Source organism: Zonotrichia leucophrys, chromosome 12, assembly GCF_028769735.1.
Source record: "Zonotrichia leucophrys gambelii isolate GWCS_2022_RI chromosome 12, RI_Zleu_2.0, whole genome shotgun sequence".
NCBI lineage: Eukaryota > Metazoa > Chordata > Aves > Passeriformes > Passerellidae > Zonotrichia > Zonotrichia leucophrys.
Window position 1 is genome coordinate 7,246,548 of NC_088182.1, and position 20,292 is coordinate 7,266,839.

The 20,292-nt window shown below is 38.7% G+C and overlaps 2 long non-coding RNA genes across 3 annotated transcripts; both read right to left on the bottom strand.

Moving 5' to 3' along the window:
* Positions 1-1,297: 1,297 nt before the first annotated feature.
* On the bottom strand, positions 1,298-5,169 carry LOC135453287 (uncharacterized). The gene is made up of 2 exons (XR_010441833.1): positions 4,436-5,169; positions 1,298-4,396 (listed from the first exon to the last, which is right to left on the bottom strand). It is a non-coding gene; the product is annotated as an uncharacterized LOC135453287 (long non-coding RNA).
* A 124-nt stretch (positions 5,170-5,293) lies between these two features.
* LOC135453286 (uncharacterized) lies at positions 5,294-10,392 on the bottom strand. 2 transcript variants are annotated; one of them, XR_010441832.1, is made up of 4 exons: positions 9,514-10,392; positions 8,438-8,512; positions 7,807-7,881; positions 5,294-5,309 (listed from the first exon to the last, which is right to left on the bottom strand). It is a non-coding gene; the product is annotated as an uncharacterized LOC135453286 (long non-coding RNA). The 2 variants fall into 2 exon arrangements; XR_010441831.1 differs by lacking the exon at positions 9,514-10,392 and having other exon boundaries at positions 8,438-9,092.
* Between the last annotated feature and the right edge of the window lie 9,900 nt (positions 10,393-20,292).

Here is a 20,292-nt window from a genome sequence, read left to right on the forward strand (position 1 = left end):
CGCTCCCACTCCCTCTCCCAGCGCAGCGCTCCCGCAGTGCCCGCGCCCCGCTCGGCCCGCCCGGCACCGCCTGTCCTCCCCCGCGCACAGCCAGCTCCTTCCCACCGGGCAAACACCGGCACATGGGCTTTGCTTCCTTCGGGGTTTGTTATCCCCTCCTTTCTCCGTTCCCCGCAGCCGCTTGGCTCGGCGTTTTCCCGGCTGGAAGCAGCGCTGCCCCTCGGGCAGAGCCCGCAGCCGCGGAGGGGCGCGGGGCGAGCGCGGCCGCGGAGCGCAGCGCGCAGGTTCGGCGGCGCTGAACAAAGCTGCCGGCATGTGCTTCACTTTGAACGCATTATCCTCCGGAAGCTTTTATTGAGCAACACTCAGAGCTCCCTGAATGAAGCTATTGGAACACATACGAACTAAATGGGTAAAGAAAGGCAAGTCTGGTTACCAAAATTACATTTCTCATTTCCCATTCACCGCCGTGAGGCAGGTACTTATTTACTGCGGCTTCAAGCTACGGTAATTAGTAAAGGAGACTGCAATTTACCTAAAGGAAGGCAATTTTTTCCTTTTATTAATTTACAATAGGTTTGTAAAATAATCTTACAGCAGCTGGTTCTGCTTGAATCTGTTTCAAAAGTGTGATGTAAATACTGTCTCACACTATTTTGTTGCTTATTAGGGTTTTCTGGTAGGTGATACGACTGAGAGTGAGGGGAAAGAACACCACACATTTATTTTTAAGATTATCATCACAGCGATAAAACTTATGGGAAGAAGCGAGCATACTTTCTACCCGTATGCGTTAAAAACACACGTATTCAAAGTAAGCCAAATGTAAAAGCTACAACTGGAAGGCTACAAACACAGCGGGTACAGCTTAGCGCATTTTCAAGAGCTGTTTTAACTGCGTTTAAAAGGAGTAGCAAATTCCCAAATTAAATCACCCTATTTATAGCAAAGACAAAGAGTTTCACACAGCAGGAGGATGTACTGAAGAACCATTTTCCCCCACCTGTTTCCTTAGCAAGGGTTTAAGTATCTGTATCTACATCTTCCTAGTAATCGTATATCTGAAGTAATTTAGTTTACACATTATGAAACAATAGGAAGAGTGAAAATAATCGATCTGGGATTCATTACATTTGGATTTTTCATCAGTAAACTTCTGAGATTTTAATCTTCATTCAGCAGATTAATATTGCATATCAGAGTCAGAGGAAAGCAAACACCATACCTAAGCAAAGTTATTTATCTACTCATTGTTCACACTTGGCTGCAGCAGGCACCAATTTACATCCAACTCATACATGGAACGCAACACTGATCAAAGCTTTATTTCAACTATAACACAGTATATCCATGGATTATAATCCTTGAGCAAACAGAATATCACAGTAATGAAGACCTTAGCATTACAAATATGTTAAAACAGCTTGCATTTGGGGTGATATTTAAGGTCAAGTTGTATCTGAACACAAGTATTAAAATATTATGAAAATTACCATTATGGAGTAAATAATGTTTTCTTTCAGATATAACCTCTAAAAGTACATTCCCTTTTAAATTTGGTTTTCTTATTTTTCAGTACCAACAAGCTCAAATTGAGCAACTACATCCCCAACCTGGTCTATGTGAACGAAAAAGACAGAAATTAAGAACTATAAGCTCAGCCTAAAAATTAGCTCCCAACTTCTATGAAAACATGATCCTGAATAAATACAATCAAGAGGATACCATAGTGTCAGATATGCATGTAAACCAACTTACTATTTCAATATACTCTCAAATTAAATTAATAGGCTTGTGGAAGATTCTGCAGAGTAAGAAATTTCTTATGTTAGGAAAAAGTAACATGCCTTGCCTTCTGCTCCTGCCCCCACAGCCAGAATAACTGAGAAAGTAAAAAGATTGAGAATGTGATGGTAGAGGTGACAAGATGGGTAAACAGGCTGTGCTCCTGGATTAGTATTGGGGTTACTCATCTGTGCATTAAACTAGAAAAGTATGATTAATTATTTCTTCTTGCAAGATACTACAATATTAACTTACAAACAAGATGACCTTTTCTCACTGCTCTTTACTCAGTTGCTGTTCCCCACCTAATAGAAAAGCAACAGGCCCTGAGGACCGCTGCACCTTATGTATACATATATTGGAACACAAAAGGGCAAGCAGCAAGTCAAGACTATAGAATAAGAAGTTTTTTGGTGGGGGGGGTGTGTTTTTGTTTTCTTTTTTTGGCTTTTTTTTTTTGTTTGCCTTTGGTTTTTTTGTTCTTTTGGGTGGACGTGGTGAGTTTGTTTTTATTTTGAGAAAAAATTTACTCACAATGAGTAGGAAATTACAACAGATATATATGATGTAATTCCTATATTTTATATTTTCTTTTATATATAGAAATGCTTGGGATAAGATAGGGTATAACTACATAGAATCAATATGTTTGAAGTGACTGCCTTGATCTGGTGAAGAATACCCATTCAAGATCTCATAGGTATATCAGTACAAATCACTTAGGGAGATTCTTAAATTTTTTTAAAGCACACCAAAATTTTATATTTGCTTTCTCAAATCTGTATCTATAAAAAGGCAAGTATCAAGCTAGCCCAGCCATGGCAAATTAAACTCAACAAATGTAAGTAGAACAGGAGATCCCATATAATTATGGTTCCTTGCCACTGCATGGCCCAACTCAGCAGACACTTGCCCCTGTCCCTATTACTGTGCTATTTCACAGTCATAGGCAATTCCATTTATTTGTTTCAAACCACAGGCCAACATGAAGGTCCTTGTCTCTGAGAACAGTCACCTACACATATTCCTGCTTTAAATGGTTCTCTTCATCCAGTTGTTATTTTCTGGGACATGTTCCTACATAGTTTTCCTTGAACTAGTTGCCCTATTGCTTCTAAAGTTATGCTGCAGGAAATAAAATTAAATTCCTTCCTTGAAGATAATTTCATTTTACTCTCAGGCATGCTATGTGAGCACCTAAGTGCAGCAGGGTAAGCTCTCTAACCCTGCTTGCAGGTGCCTTTCATGCACATTGCCAAACTCTCACCCATGGAGCTGCCATGCACTCCAGGTCCACACGGCCAGATCTCCTTCCAGGGGAAAGCACCAGGGCAAGGAGAGTGAGAACCTGCATCGTGTCCCAGTGGTTAGGCAGAGTCAGAAGAGATAAAGATTCGGATTATTCCATGTATAAAGTATTTAGGGGCCCAGATTTTTGTTGAAGTGATTTCCCTTTGGATGCAAAGAACAGGATGAGTCCCATTGTTAGTAACTGCTCATCCATCCCTTCATTCTGAGTATCATCTAGAATAGGTTTTCCATTCTTGTGTGCTCAAATGGTTCCAATTATTTGCTTTTTAAACGTGAGCTATACAACTGTAAGATCCATACACATTCCCACTAAATCAGACTGAGAATCACATTGTGAGTTTACAGAAGAAAATATTACCAAGTTGTCTTTGTGACAGAACACTGAGTAGGTATAAAATTGCAATGGTCTCTATGCCAAGTTTTTTTTAAGCTCTCAGCTTGTAAGATGAAAGCCTAATTTGATATTTTTGTAGTTATATAACAGTTCTAATATTTTGTGACATTTTGTATTGTGACACTATAGATGAAATTGTCATCGGACTGACACCCTTTACTGTTTATTCCTTAATTACAACTGTTAACAACACTGCAGAGAAGCGTGCTAATCTGCCATCACATATTATGAAAACAACGTTATTGTTACAAACACCAACACCCACTCAACAGGATAATTCTAAGATGGCAGTTTCTGTAAAAAGTTATCAGTTTAATGGACACTTCAATAGAAAAAGTTTAAAATGAACTCCTAATATTCCTGTGGAAAATACACAATTTAATATTGCACCTAAAGTTTTGATTTTATTGTGTCAGTGATTCTTCATGTTGCATAGGAATATAATGTTTTTTGAACGGTGGAGTCTCTCTCTATGTAGTATGAAGATGCATAGCTCAGATAACTAGCAGACTAGTAATATTTGCAATCATTACATTTTCATATCCTCACACACTGGCAGAGGTACTTTTTTTCCCTACTACTTCCAGGTTGGGGGTGGAATGACGTTGTTGCAAGAGATTAAATTTTAACAGTATATTGACTGTTAATCTGTCCAGGTTCTTAACAATAAAAGAAATTAATATTTTATCAGCTTCTTTTGCTTAGGAAAGAAATTTTTTTGCAGGCCATGTCACACACCAGAAAGGATCTTCCACTGAAACTGACATTTCTAAAAGTTGTGTACCAGTGAATTTTTCACAATAACTGAAAATGAAAATATTACACCTTCAAATTCTACTGCAACTTCTAGAAGTTTTTCGGTCATTGAAAAGCTTTCCAGACTCGTGGAAAGCCCCTGCCAGGGACCTTTCAGTTTGCTTCTTCAAACTTCCCACTGCCAGTGACCTTTCAGTTTGCTTCTTCAAACTTCCTGTACCTCAGAAGTTCTCACTTGTAGATTTATCAGCAGAAAAAAAACAGAATTAAGAGCAGCCTAGAGGTAGCACAAAGCCCTAGAGATTCGTTTGCCCACCCGTTAGACAACAAATACAATGCAGGCAGAAGGAGGTTGGGAAAAGCTGCCTGGAGTGAGGGGTATGAGTGATGAAAGTGGCAATGACAAAAAAACCAGGGAAAAACCAGATGCAGAAATTCAAGTTTCTTCCTACACAGGTTCCTGCAGGAACTGCTAAACTCTGATGCACAGTCTGCCTTTTTGCTAACAGTAAATTCTTCCTTTCTGACTCATCCACGCAGAATGCATGCAGCACAGATGACTGAAGTGAAGAAAGATAATGCAAGAATCTGTCTTTACTTATCGCACTTATATGTAGAAGCAGAGAATTAAAAATAACATAAAACCCTTCTCACACTGAAAACCCGATTGCCTTGGTGGAAATCTATACACAAATGTTTCTCATTCTTGATACTAAAAGCCCATTTGAGGATTGCTTCTCTAGTACAGAATAAAAATAAGGAATCGTACACAATGCAACAATGGAATTAAATAATCCTATGTAATTCATTTTAATTTAAATTATTTACATTTCAGTTTAATGGCATGATATTCTGTTGATATCTGGATGATCTTATCTGCTTAAGTGATAAATTACAAAACAAAATGAAACTAAAATGTTTATTTTTGTGAATCTTCTTCAGAGTAGTTTATGCTCTGCTTTGTAGCTTTCATTTTCTTAAAGTCAATAGGAACTTCTGCTCTTCCTAAAAGAAACTCTTCCCATTTGGGGAGAGATTCTTTTATTGATGCCCAATAGAGAGTCTGAGAAAGATATAAGAAAAAAATAAACTTAATTTCAAAATCTGTGTCAGCCACTTTAAAACAATATAGAAATGCAATGCATTATTAAATCTTACTTTAAGAGTAAAGCAATTCAGAAAAGAACAACGTACTTAACATATGAAATTTTTAATCTCTTGCATGATATAAAATATCAGCTTGGAAATATTTCATTCTGCAGGACAAACTGTGAAGTGACTGAATATGCCCTCTTGTGGTAAGCAACACATCAGTTTAGACCTTAGAGTACCTTTAATAAACTATTTTCCATGATTATATACTTTTCCAAAAGCAGTTTTTATATTTAAGTAGGTATGTTACTGGAATTTCATTTTGCAGAGGAAAAAAAGTTAGAAATGAAGGCTGCCCCTTTACCAATGTAAATTGATCATTCTAGAAAAGTTTACAATACTATACAGAACTATAATTCAAAATATTTGAGTAAAATTTTAGACTTGATAAGTCACTGATGGGAGTAATCATATCCAATATTTGGATCACAAATTAAAATAATAATAAAAAAGGTGGTGCATATTTAGCGAGTGGTCTAGGAGAATCACTGTGGATCATCTAACCTTTCCTCTTGCTTTACACTGTGCCTCTGAGTAGTAAATGTAACATATTATTTATCTGTGTTATTACTCATTCATAATTTTTGTGTTGGTAGGATTTTCAGGAATATTTTAAGTGCCAGGTATAATTTTTTTCCCCACAAAATAACGTGCTCTAAGAACTGTGCTAAGATAGCCCTTTAATCCATCCACATATGTATTTATTGCCATTGATGTCCATTCAGAAAAATGCAATTTTGCAGTATAAAACAGTTATAATACATATGTAGTGAGCCTTTTTTTCTTGACTTATAATGAAGGAGAAGTGCAGCATAAAACTGAAGATCCCCCTGCACAGTATTGGATTCCTGGCTAATCATTTTGATCCTTACATGTAACTCAGATATAACTATGGCTCTTGCAGGTTTACAAAAATATTTTCCTCAACAGATTTACTCAAAGAATCTTTTTTGACAAGCATATGTGCTGTCACACAAAACTACTCCGACTCAGCAAGCTGGGGATCCATTATAGCCATAACTTTCAGAGTATATTAATACAGACACATACATGGCTGAGTGAAATATGCTCAGAAGTGTTTTGGAACAAAGCACGCGCAAGAATTTTGTACCATGAAAGAAAGTTTTCTTTTCCCACTATTTATAGCACTCTTCTCTAGAAGCATAAAAAAAAAAAAAAAGCTGAAATAGGATCTTCTCCTTCAAATAGTAACTCTGCTCTCTCCAAAATTTCACCACTGCTGCAGAGTGCAGGCATTCTGCAGCCACGAGCAGTCGCTCCGCAGCCTCCAGTGTGTGCTGACTTCAGTGGAGGAGCAGCCTCACACCCACCATGGACCAACTGACCCAAACACCTCAGAGGAGCCTCCAAAGTCACTGAAGAGTCTAAAACTCCTTCTGAACACAGCCAAGATAGGTTCAATGTTTAATATTAGTAGGTTGGCATCTACCTTAGCATCATTCAAAACGTACAAGTATTCAGGAAAGGATGTACCCTTTTGCCTAAAAATGTCTAAAAATAATAAAAAAGCCACGGAAGGGGCATAGCCAGTGTGCACCCTGTCACAGCCACAGCAGGCTATTTACAAAACGCAATGACAGATGAAAACTTTGAACAAGAAGTGATGCCTCTCCTTTAAGTAATAGCCTAAGCATGCCAACACTTGCCCAGCAGGTGTGAAGCTGAGGTACAATCCACCTCTCTTGAGAGCTGGCAGTGCTGGAACCTGGCCCTGAGCCCTGCTCTGACAGAGCCCCGGCCCCCAAACCAGCATGGGACACTCTGCTCCTGCGCCTCTGGGAACCAAGGCACCCCACAGCACAAACACCAACCACTGGGGCAAGAAACAGATGGGAATCTGCTCCAATTTTTATCTGAAGTAATGCTTTAGGGACTGCAGGTTGAGAAAGAAAAAAAAAAAGAACTGAGTGTTCCTGCAGCAGTACTTTTCATAAGCTTCCATACAGCTCTAAAATAATCGATAGGAAATTTTCTCTGTTCATGCTGATAGAAACTGCTGGCCCTGAAATGTAAAGATGACAATCTGTGGTAAACTGAGAATGGGATGACCATATAAAACAAACTAAATAGCTCTGACATAGTACACACAGTAATCTTCCAACATTCACAGTATTGATTTTTTATATTTGAGTTCATTTTTGAATAGAAGTTTGTATAGACCTGAAAGCTGCTAAATATTTCCACCAGAATGCTCCAGAATCTAGGGACCTTGTCCCAGAATTTAGGTTCAGCTTGCTACAACAGTACACAGGCCTTTGGCTATACCAGTCACTGGATTTTAAAATCAATTATTTTCACTTTAAGAACACGCTTCAGGGGAAAAAAAAGCAAAATATTTGGTAAACAGCAAATGGAAACAAATGAAAAGACAGAGTTCTAGGACTTACTTCTAACTTAACAGTATCAGGATGTGGAAGTAAATATGTTCTTTCTTGCAGCCTTTTTTCTGCTGCTTCTATATCCTAAAACACAAGCAAAGTACATTTTAAAAACAAGCACTGGGAATTTTAAAAGAAAAACACACACATAAAGACAATTAAATTAACTAAATAAACACATTACAGCTAAACAGCATTGAAAAATTAACAGTGAAGTTCAAATATTTGTTTAGTCACTCTGAAATACAACTTGTACTACTTAGACTAACACCCTACAGCTGCTACATGTGTTTGCTGCACCTTTTTCACACAAGAGTACATTTCACAATCAAGTAAGACTTTTGCTGCAAACATTGCTATTCTCTCTGGACACCAGGGTAAATTAGTTAAATTCTGTTATATAAAACTTAAGGAAATAGAGGGGAAGAGAACATTTCTCTGTGCTGCATAAGACTGAAGTATGTATTCTAGCTACTGTAACTGTAAAGTAACTAGGCAAATTATGTGCAAGATCTTTACTTCTCAAGACAAAGATGACTTGCTAATATGCATGCATAACATGTGCACATAAATGTAGAGCTGCAGCAAGCTGTTCACCAGACAAGCTTGGATGACAATGCACCTCACATAGTTTTCTTACCAAAAAAAAAAATCAGTATTTGGGTTTCTGCTTGTCCAGTGGATGTGTGCTGGATTCACACAGGCCCAAATAAATCTTATAAAAAAGAAGCAACCAAAAAAATCAACAGCAACAAACAAATCAAAGCATGCTCCCAAACTAACCACCCTCCCCCTTTAAAGTTCTGACCTGTTCTTGTGGGCTTAGTTCCATACCCAAACATTGAAGAGATTGAGTGGTGGGCAGATGAAGAGAGACAGAAAGGGACGTGGGAGTGGGGTGTGAAGAAGCCAAAGCTGAACAGAGTGGAGGGGGAAAGAAAGTATAGCAGATGGCAGAGTTGGGAGCAGAGAGCGGGTGTGAAGAGTACAACAGAAAAACTAAATGAGAGAGGAAATTCCCCAAAGGGACTTCCCAAATATTCACCACCACTGCTGCTGAAAAGAAGAGTGAGATTCTGGAGGAGCATATCCACAAGAGAGACCAAACATGATTACTCGTATTGAATAATAGCCAGTGTGAACACATCAATAAGTAAACAGTGCCCAACTCAAGTTTAGTTCAGTAGAGTATGATTAATAAAAGCAAAAACCCAGCCCTGCTCAAGTTTAACTTAGTGACACACACAGTCAGATTGTTCAATTTAGTGTTCATCTTATTTTATTTAATTAATTCCTTTTACAATATTCTCTTGTATATAATAGCAAACCTAATCCAAGTAAAATTGTTCTTCCCTTTTCTACAGCAAAATCCATACCACTGTGATGTCTGAGAAAGAGTAAACTAATTCTCAGATTTATCCAAATTCTCAGCAGCAGCAAATGGCTGCCCCTTCTCAGGTAAGAAAAGACTAATGGAATAAACATATAGAGGGAACAGGAAAAAGGACATAGGCCATTTGAAATCCTGATGTCAAAATAACAGAGGCCAACACAGATTTAAGTGACTTAAGCAAAGAATTTCTCTGTTGCACATACTTAGAACACACACACACAAACAGCACCAAATGAAGCTCGTGTCAGAATGGCTCAGGCCATGTCTGGAGAAGTTATCCCATAACAAACCAGACTGAAAAAGGATCATTCAGTAATGTTCACCTCATATTCTTCCACTGCATTTTCCTCCTTTCTGATTCCTTCTTCCTAATTACTGCAGGAATTTTAACAGGGAGGAAGAAGAGTATCAATCATTATTTCTTTATAGACTCAGCCAAGGAACTGGAATGTTTATGGTGATAGGAAATGAAAGTCTTTCAGGCAAGAAAGGAGACAGCAGTTGTGCATATATGTTTAGTAGAGAAGGTCACTTTGGCATAGCCTAGATATTGGATGTGTCTTTTCATTGCTCACTCCAGTTTGTGTTGTGCAGTCTATTGTCATTCAGAATACTGATTTAATGACAGACAGTGAAAGAAATTTTTGCTGGAAGGTGTAGTATGCTTTAGAAAATAACTGGAACTACTGAAAGATTAGATGGCACTTCTTGTGTGTCTACACAACTGGTAAGCTTTATAGGAAAAATAAATCCCTGTCATCAATATAAAAATAAATACATCAGCAGTATAAACTTCTTTGGAAAAAACCCAGCTAATCTAATATGTCACTGTACTGAAAAAAAGAGAGCATCTTACAGTGCTTCCCCTAAAACCACAAGGACTGGAACAAAAACAATTCAAGACCTTTCCCCAGAGGTAAAATGGAATGCATGACACATACATTGCTTTTAGGGGACCAAATTCAGCTGTCACTTATATTGATATCAGTCTGGCACAATCACACTTAAATAATTCTGGAATTGCATGCCTGGGAAGGAAAGCAAATTTGTTCTAAATTACCTTTCCAGTACTAATTACTATATAGCATACTCTTTCTTTTCTATTTCATGTTACAAGCTGTTGCACAGTAATACATATTTCTAAACACAAGAAATATCACTGAGAAACAAATGTCATAAATTAGATTACAAATACTAGTCTAATTTCTGCTTTTATTACGACAACATTATATAAGCACCAAATGATACAGATTTCCCTAATCTGCAGTCTCCCTCTAAAGACATTGAGGAAAATACTCTGATAATTATGCTAAAATGCTGAACAAATGCTTATAATGTCAAAATTTCAATTAAAAAAAAAAAAGGTTAGTTCCTTGCTTCCTACTGATTAGAATTTAAATTAATTTTGAAATCTTTCCTGTGCATAAATTCCAACTAGCACAGAGAAAGAAAAATGGCTTTTGCTATGATCTATTACTGAAAACAACTGATTTTGCTTACACGCAGAAAACCAGAAATGCAAATAAAAAAATAACACTTCGTCATGTCCATGTATTTTTGAGTAGGCCAAATCAACAACTCTCCACATGGTAACTGTGAAATGTACAGTGCCTGGTATCAGGAACAATATTCTGAATCTGGCACATTAATCAGTCTTGTTTTCAAGCTTCTCATATATTATGCTGCATAGATTTTTTTTTCCTGTTTTCTTCTGTTATCAAAAAGCATCTGCAGGAGTGCATGCTTGTTAAAACTAGGATAAAATTAATAGATTTAAATTGATTTATGCTATTTTATCCTGCAACAGAATTTGTTTTGATACATATGTTTTTGCTTTTTTTCTGTACAAACACCAACATTTTTGACACTTGAAAGGAACAATTTTGAGGATGTGACAGAAGATAGCAAATATCTGTTTAACTGCAGAAATATTTACACTCTGTATATGTCTGAGCTATTGTTCCCATTTCCACTACAATATAGCTTTCAGGATGGAGAAATATATTCTGCATTTATTGTGCTTGTCTGTATATGTAAACTGAGAATGCATTCAGAAACACAAATAATTTATAAAATCCTATATTTACAAAGTAAAAAACTGACCTAAAATGCCTATGGAAAATAGGAATCATAATGGCTGAAATTACTAAATGAACAGAGCAGGAGCCAGGGAAAAAATAACCAAACCATCCATTTATCCTCAGCCTCTCTCTGATGCACCTGCACTTGGTATACCAAATAAAGGGGGGCTTGATTGTCCCTGTCCAGAGTGTACCAGCTCACCAGCCCAAGCTGAAAAATCTTCTTTGTCACAGAATAGCTAGGAAAGCATTCCTGCCTAACTGTTCTTCTTGTCTTCCCCTCTCTAAATGAACATCTCTTTTAAATACACACTCTAGTGCAATAGAATTATACCCACCCAAAATGCGAACATTTTAAATCTGAACCAGGCTCTGCATGAAAAAAAAAAACCCAAAGAAATTCTTGTGACACAAATTAATCTTGTCATTTTCTAGAGTAAAACTTACTTTTTCAATAAACACAACACATGCACTATAGACCCTTAATAGGTAGGAGCTTAAAGAAAAGGCACAGGAGGTTCAGTTTTCTGCTGCCTCCTGGAAAAGCAACACACATTTTTCAAATGCATCATGTCAGTGGTCAAGTGCATCTCTTCAAACTCAGATGCCTGAGCTAGGGGTTCCAGAGAAGCCTTTCAGTATTTCAGTCAAACTTAGACCTTTTTAATTACCTAGGAAACAAATTTTACCTGAATATTACAACAGGTATGAACATTATTAGTGGTGTCACCCCTATGAAGTCTGCTTTTACACACTTGCAAGCAAAATGCTTGAAGTCACTCTACACCTCTTTAGAGAAAAATATTAAACTGAGAACCTCTTCCACAACTTAACCACAGCAGGAGAACAGTTCCTACCCCTGGCCCAAAGCACTGCAGCCTGGTCAGCCCATTTCCAAACATCCCTGCAGTGCAGAGGGGCTGTGAGTCCTGACAGACCCTAAGTTGTCTCAGGCAGACATGTACTAGCATGTGTTACATCACTACATGTGCTTAAAAAAATAAAAATACATAGTAGCAGCTGCCACCACGAGGCTTTTGTAAGAAGGGCACGGGAAATAGGTAGTGATGCCATCAGATAATAAGGACTTGTCATTTAATACTTTTTGGTCAAGTTCCAGAAGAGGGAACCATATAGAAGAGAATTCAAATGACAACTATAGAGCACACACTTCTCTCTCTCTTTTTTTTTTTTTTTTTAATTATCTAAGCTACATAACTGTGACATTTTGATACGGTTCCTGGTAGTTGCAGAAACTTACATTTAAAAGTGCTGCATTCCTTTTATGAGCTGCATCAGCTGCTTGAGTTTGCCATGTCTTTTTAGTCTTTTTGTCTCTTAGATAAGTCTCCATCTGCTGTAGCAGCTCTGATCTCTGAGACAGTCTACAAAGGAAAACATTTTGCTAAGTGGGTAGAACATTTTGCTCAGGAGCTAGAAAATAACCTTTTTACCTTACCCAGTTTTCTCCAAACTATGGGGCTAATTAAGCCGGCTGCAGGGTGGGTGTGCTGGGGGAGGGAAAAGGTACAGGCAGGCATCACCTGCTGTGCTGCTACAAAGCTGTAACCTTGCAACCAGCAGTCCTCAGATGCTGAGGTGCTCACAAACACTGAATCTCCCCCAAGAAGGAAAGACAGGGTGGGTTGGGGTGACTTGATCAGTACCACATTTGCTCGTTGGCACGTACGAGTTGTTACAAGAAAAGCAAATCTTCCTGAATCACTACTGTACTTGCCTCACAATTTGAGTTTACAGGGCAACAAAAAGCAACTCTATAATTGAGGCATTGAGCGAGAGAATCCAATTACCTTCCCCAAATAGGAATTTAACAGTGACAGGTTGACAATGGAGATCTTAAACCAGTACCACCATTGGAAGTCAAAAACCTCATCAACCCAAATACCCTAAACGGCAGGCAAGGATGCTAATAATTCCCATGGTTCCTGAAGGAAGAGTGCCACCTCCTGGAACTCCAGCCCCTTGCTGCAGCACCACTGTGCTGTGCAGGGCTCAGATTATCGGGCACCGAGGGTCGTGGGCAGGGAGGGAGAAAATCACAAGACCCAACACGAACTGCTGCGAGGCAGAGCACAACTACTCACATCTCCTCATGTCTTCTAGCAAGGTGAACCTCCTGAGCCAAACAGGATGACATCCTCAGTTGTTTGCTCCAGTTTTGTACTCTATAAAAGGAAAGCCAAGTGAAATTAAAATTTTCTAAAGTTGTACATTAACGTACACTTTCCAGTATTAAACAATTCTGGTTAGAAAGCTGCACACATTATACATGTCAGCTATCTACACAAAACCTGCCACAAGGCATTGCTACAATTTGCTTGGAATACATTCACACTACTAATGTTCACAATATGGTTTACAAAAATGCCACTGTATTCTAATAATTTATGAAAACAAAGTTTTTTTTTAGTTTCAGATTCAGCACTGAGTTTTCTCAAGTTTCAGATGCTTACAAGCACACACACACTTTGTACTTACATAAATGACTATTACTGTTTACATGATGATTTCTGGCTTTTGCCACGTTACACTGAACACAGTTATAGTTGGAAACTACTTCTCACAGATACAGGGACCTGTTCACAGGAAACTACGTTTAAATTGTTTAGAACTTAATGTTTGGCTTTTTTCTGAGCTATTAAGATCAACTGCCCAGTGATGCAAATAAAGATCCTATAGCACTTTTTAGAAGATTGAAAATGTTTTGGCTTTTTTTTTCCACCTCAGAGGTGACTGCGTTTTTACTTTAAGTAAAATTAAATAACTTGTTGATAATGTCAAAGGGTGGCAGAACAAAAAAAGGTCATCAAGATGACATTAGTTAAGGCTTTCTGACTATCACGTGTCACACGTAACTTTGAAATCACTGATTTACATCACTGGCCTCTGCTGACGCTGGCGTGCATCTTCTAGGAATGTATGTTTTACCACACTCTGAAAACACCTCTGTCCGCCCGGCCTGTCGCTAATGTTTAACCCCGTGTAACAGGGAGCACACCCATTCAGGGCTCCTTCCTTCAGCAGGGACACTTCGTGCTCTTTGTGACACACCTTTACGGGGGACAGAGGAAGCCGGAGCATCCCGCCGCCCGTACCCGCTGTCCCTAAGGGCGCCTATGGCTGACAACAGGAGCGATAGAGCAGCACCATGGTGAGTGACAGCCCGGCGCCAGCCTGAGCATCCTCCGCCCGCCGCACCGTGGGGCGGCCGCTGCCCTGGCCTGAGGCAGCCCGGGATGAACCTCCGAGGGCAGTCCCCGGATCTCGGCAGCCCCAGGGAAGCCCCTGGGGCCGAGTGCGGCCCCTCCGCCTCAGGCCGCGGCCCCAGCGGGGCGGGAGCGCCACGGCCGCAGCGGGGCCGCGCACCGCCTGCGCCCTACCACTGGGAAAGGGTGGGGGGGAGGATGGATTTACGATCTCTTTGAAAGGTACTATCCCGTATAATTACGGGACAATAAGTCAGGAAATAAAAATAAAACACCAAATACACTAGCTAGTTTACCTTTAGCCTCGTCGGCTTCGAAAAGCAAAGCAACCAACCGCAATGGTCTCCGGGACGTCTTAAAACCCCCCGCCCTCGCTGCCATGGAGACGGCCGGAAAGGTGGAGCCGAGCTGTCGCTTCGGTGGGCGGGATCAGGCGGGGGCTGGAACGGATTCCGCCCCTGGGATTGGAGGAGCGAGAGGGCGCGGGGCCAATCACAGGCCGGGGCGGGAGCGCGGGGAGAGGCTCCTGGCCCGCGCCCCCCCTCACGGAGCTGCTATCCCGGAGGCCCAGGGGCTCTTGCCGGGATTTGCGTTTAAAACAAGCGTTCCTCCCTCTGTGCAAGGCACAGATTTCCATGTCCGAGCCGGGGCAGCGCCTGGCAGCTCCAGCCCGCTTCTCCACATGGTTTCCAAACCTTCTGATGTGATCCTGCCCGTGTGTCAGACCGGAGTTCCTTCCCGGTCTGGAGGGCTGCTGAGCCGCGTCTAGTCCTTTAAACGCAAACTTAGGTCAAAATATACATCAAATAAAAAAACGCAATCCACCTTTTTTGCTTTCTGTAAATGTTTTGTCCTTCGCAGAAAACACAAACAAAAAAATTCCAAGCTAGATAAAGCTGAAAAAGATGTTTTTATCCATTTCATTTGTGCCCAATAGATTTATGCACATGTGCAGCTGTAGATTTCTAAAAGCTGCTCAAAGTTCTTGACTTGCCTAAATGATTTCCATATTCTAAGCATTCTCTCATCCTAGTTTAAGACACCTCATCACAAGCCTTTCTTACTGCTGATCAAAACCTATTTCTTATGGTTTTTAATATCTTTATATTTTCTACTTTTCCCCATTTTATATTTCTGCAACAAATTCACATTAATTCACTTCATGACATAAGGAGAAGTTCTTTAATGTACTTGTCAACTTACCCTTGCTTATTGTAGCAGTCAGGATAAATAGTACTTTAAAAGGTATTTTAATTTCTTTTTATCATTGTGATTTAAAGACAAGACTTTCCAATAAATGTCACAGAGTTGTAGGAGTCAGTCCTTATTTCTAATGGTGCCAAAAGCTAATTGTAATGGTCACACTAACTGCAGCAGAAAGCCCAAGTATTTTTCCATATTTTATTTTGAGCTACACCAGCTCTCTGTAAAGGCTGTGACTTTCTTTGTAGCATTTAATGAATTTCAGGAAGAAAAGAGACAAACTGAAGTTTGGTTTACATAGACCATTAGAGATGCCATTTGTGACGAGCATGCCAAAAGCATTTTAGTATAGTTACAGATACTATCAATTGTTCAGTATTGTGGAAACAGAGACAGGATGGAAGACATAATTTCCTAATGGCTAATTTCTTATGTGACAATGTGACTCAGATATAAACTTATTTTAACCTAGATTGGTTCTGAAGTTGTCAAGAATATAAACTTTAAGCTGTAAAAATCTGAAAAACTAGATGCCTGCCAGTGGGACCCTGATATCTGTATTTACTGTCCATACAGATTAAGAATTTAATGTTAGTGCTGAAATGGGAACATTGTGACCCTTGCTGTTTTTTAACTCTGCAACTTAATTTTGCTCTGGAAGCTTTGAGGGTTTTCAGAGTGAAATTGGTGGATTGGGACACTAGATGGCACTTAAATACAGCTAACAGAGATTTTTGTCTCTTTCAGCACACAAAAACAGTCTAACACATCCTGTTCTAACATGCAGTTAATTATATCCTCAAAATGATGTCTTGGATTGATATTACTAAACAAACATATAAAAAATGTAATTACAGACAACTGAAATAAATACTGTGGGCTTATAATTGCAAGATATGTTTTTTGCTTGTAATATGCTACACACCTGTGCATAGTTTATATAGATAGTATTTTATTTTGTCATTTTTACTAACATTTAGGATGGCACGATTTAGTTTTGTGTGCATTTATTTACTACTACAATTTTTGCCATATGTCAGTTTTTAAAAAAGGAAATGTTTTTATATATTGGGATTGCAAGGCACCAGTATTTCAAAGGGAAAACTGTTAGAAAGGAGTTTTCTTATATGAAACCACTTTAAAACTTTTTTAAAGAAATGCACATATTTTAATTTTTTTTTTCTTTGCTTTCCGCTTCTTCCTTCCCACACTTGCATTGTATGTACAAGACACCCTATAACTTTTAGCCACCATAAGTAATGCTATTGCCATCTGGTCATACATTAAAATTGTCTTATTCTGTAATGATGATACATCTGCAGCAGCAAAGGTACTTTGAATTTTAATAAATGCATTTATACAACTGTCAAGATGCCTGATATTAATAGCTTGACTTTTACTGTAAGCAGAGGTAGAAGAAATAACACCACCTTCTCAGTTCTGGCACAGTTTCCTTATGAACTGAATTCTCAGCCCATTGTTTCTGGATTTTGCCATACAAACCTAAGCACCAGTGTTCTATTTTTAAATTTCTGTTTAGATTTTGAGAGCTTTTATTATGAATTTCTTTAGTTCCAGAGAGAAATTAGAGAGTCAACAGTGCTTCTTTTGCTGCCTAACACCAATATATACTGACAATAAAAATAACTGAACTTGTGCAGGAAGCCAGTTTCTAATAAACCCTTTTACTGGGTTGTTGTTATGAAGCTTGAGCTTTTCATTTTTTACAAAAAAAGCCCCACTTTTTAAAGAAAGGTCAGTCAATCTTTTTAGAAAGATTTAATAAATGACTTTTCCCACCTTACAGAATTTAGTCTTTTGTTGAATTGTTTCTGTTCCTATTAAAGCCTCACAAAAATGTACCTTCCATTATATTTCTTCTAATAGGTTTCTCAGCCTTATAACTATAATAAATTTGTCAGTCTAGGTTCGCTGAACACTGGAGTTGAAAATCCTACCACAACAGATTAGAAATATAACCATTTCTAAAACCTTTCAAGAAGTTTTACCCTTTCTTTCAACACATTTTATGTACTCAGCAATTCAATGAATATAACCTTTCAGAGTCATTCTTTAAAGTCTCTTTCTCGGTGATAGCACAGTCGAGCCATTTGATCAGTCAGTCAGAAAACCTGAGTTCTGTTCCCATCTCTGCCAGAGTGGATTCAAGTCTGAACCAACTTGCTGAAAGCCAACATTTTCTTGAGTAGTTTATTCAGAGGAAATGACCAACCTGACCCACACAGGACCTGATTTTTAGAGCAGCTCAGTGCTCAGACCTGCAATTTCCACAATTTTGAGCAGTACCCTTAGCCTTGCTAAAATGGTTAAAAAAAAGTCTAATAGCATTTTGTTTGGTAACCAGAGATGAAAAGCCTCAGAAGAAGCTTTTATAGCAGATTTTAAAAGATATGTGGGGTGGTTTTTTTTTGCCTAATCTCTTTTCTCTATTTTGTTTCTATGAAATGTGGTTGTTGGTTGTGGTTTTCCTTTTTCTTTTTCGGAGAGAAGTTACATTTCTTACAAACACAAAATACTGGTTTGATAAACAGTTCTTTCCAGGAAATGTCTTAAAGTATGAAAGAATGTAACAAAACCTTTAGAATATTAACAACCATCCTAAAAGCAGAGAAGCAAGGATCATGATAAAGAAAAGCAAACAGAATCTATGTAGTTCAAGCCTCGTGTTATAAAAAGAATCAACTTTGCTTTATAACACTGTGTGAAGTATAAATGTCAATGTTTCATATTTCCTTTGTATGAATGAATTGGAAGGAGAAGAGAGACAAGAGTTATCCAAGTCATATAAAAGCATAATTCATGAATACTTCCAAGGGACACAAATAATCTGCACTAACTCCAAATTACAGGTTATATTCTATCTATCTGTCAATTTAATCCCTTCCCCTCAGGTTTACCCATAATCAGGAAATGGAGGAGAAGGTGGATTGTCTCACCCCTCTTTACTTTTGAGAGAATTGTTCAGCTGAGCATCTTGCAAACCTGTTATGGGTCATTCCACTTGTTTGACCAGCTGTGATGGATCTGGTGAGTTTCTGGTCACCTGAGTTCAAGTGAAATGAAGATGTGTAGAAGAAGCTTTCAGGATGATCAAGAGAGTGAAGCAAACTTGTTTTGTGAGAAAAGATTAAAATATTTGGCTTATTTATCAAAACAGAAGGAGGAAGAGTACCTGATTCCTACTAACAATTGAATGATAATATTAATCTTGGTGGAAAAGAGATTTTAAAACAAAATTATAGTGCTATGAGAAGAAGAAATGGTTATAGTCCATTTGTGTCCCTGCCCATGGCCAGAAGAGTGGAACTAGATGATCTTTGAGGTCCCCTCCAATGCAAATCACTCTATGATTCTGTAATGAATAAACCTTCTATGGAACAGAGAAGTCTTAGGGAAGTGCTTGAGCATCAGACAGGTGAACTTCTAGACTGAATAGAGAGGGAGGGAGAATGGGGTCATTTTATCACAGACCTTCACCCATCTGTGACTGGGAGCCTGAGTCATGGCTTCCTGGTGACCTTTGGAGGGAAGCCTGACTTGCAGAGCCTTTCCCATGGGAAGTTTTTCATAGCAGACCTGTTCAGCTGAGCTGTGCTGGTGAAATACCAGAATCCCACCACCAGTGTCAGTATTGCTATCAGCTGCTGGTCTTCATTGAGGGAAAACTTGAAAATTAAAGCTCTGAGTCACCTGCTGCTCTGTGCCTCTGGCTATGGATAAAATTGCAGAGGGAAAACCTGTAAAAAGCACACAATGCACAACTTGTGCAGTCAGCTTGGCTCTGCTTGCCAACTAGGCTGTGTTTGTGGCACGTTTGTGCTGTGTAGGGGTGCAGGGCATTGCTGCTCCATTCAGGCATTGGGAGGATGTTTTGAACACAGCATCTCTGTGTTGTGAAAATCTTCCTGTATGTGTAGGCTTCCTAATGTAATCTTCTATTTGCTGTGATCTCACTATGAGCTTTACATTACAAAGTCCTACATGACATTATTTGTGGTTGGCTGTTTGTCTGAACTTATTTCGTAGCCTGAGGCACAGAAAGGCAGGTGAATTTAAATTTTAGCTTTCAAGTTGGTTTTCAAATGCTGCAGTTTAAAATATTTAAATAACAGCAAGTTCTAACAGCATTGTCAGATTTTCTTGCACAGTTGACTGTCTTTGGCCTTAATGAACCAGACTCTATTTATGATAAGAGTTATGGACAGCACTGTGGAGTCCGGTCTTTGAATAGCTGGGTAAAAATGTCAGTGCTGCCATTGATGTGAAAAGGGTCAGTGGTTGCTTTTCTGTCATTTATGGTTCAGCTTTGCAATAATGTAGTACTTTCTCTGGAAAGATGAAGCAGTAAAGATATAAAAGATATACATTCCAAGGAATGAGAAAATTACTTTCCTTAGGGAGTACCATTTATTTTCTTCATTAAACCTTATCAAAGAATGATATCAGTTGATGGTTGATGGTTTAATTTCTGAAAATGGGAGTGATGGGCAAAAGCTGTAGAGTTAGAGCAGTTTATATCAGTTTATTAAAGGGGATGCTTTTCTATTTAAATGTGGCCTATGTCTTTATA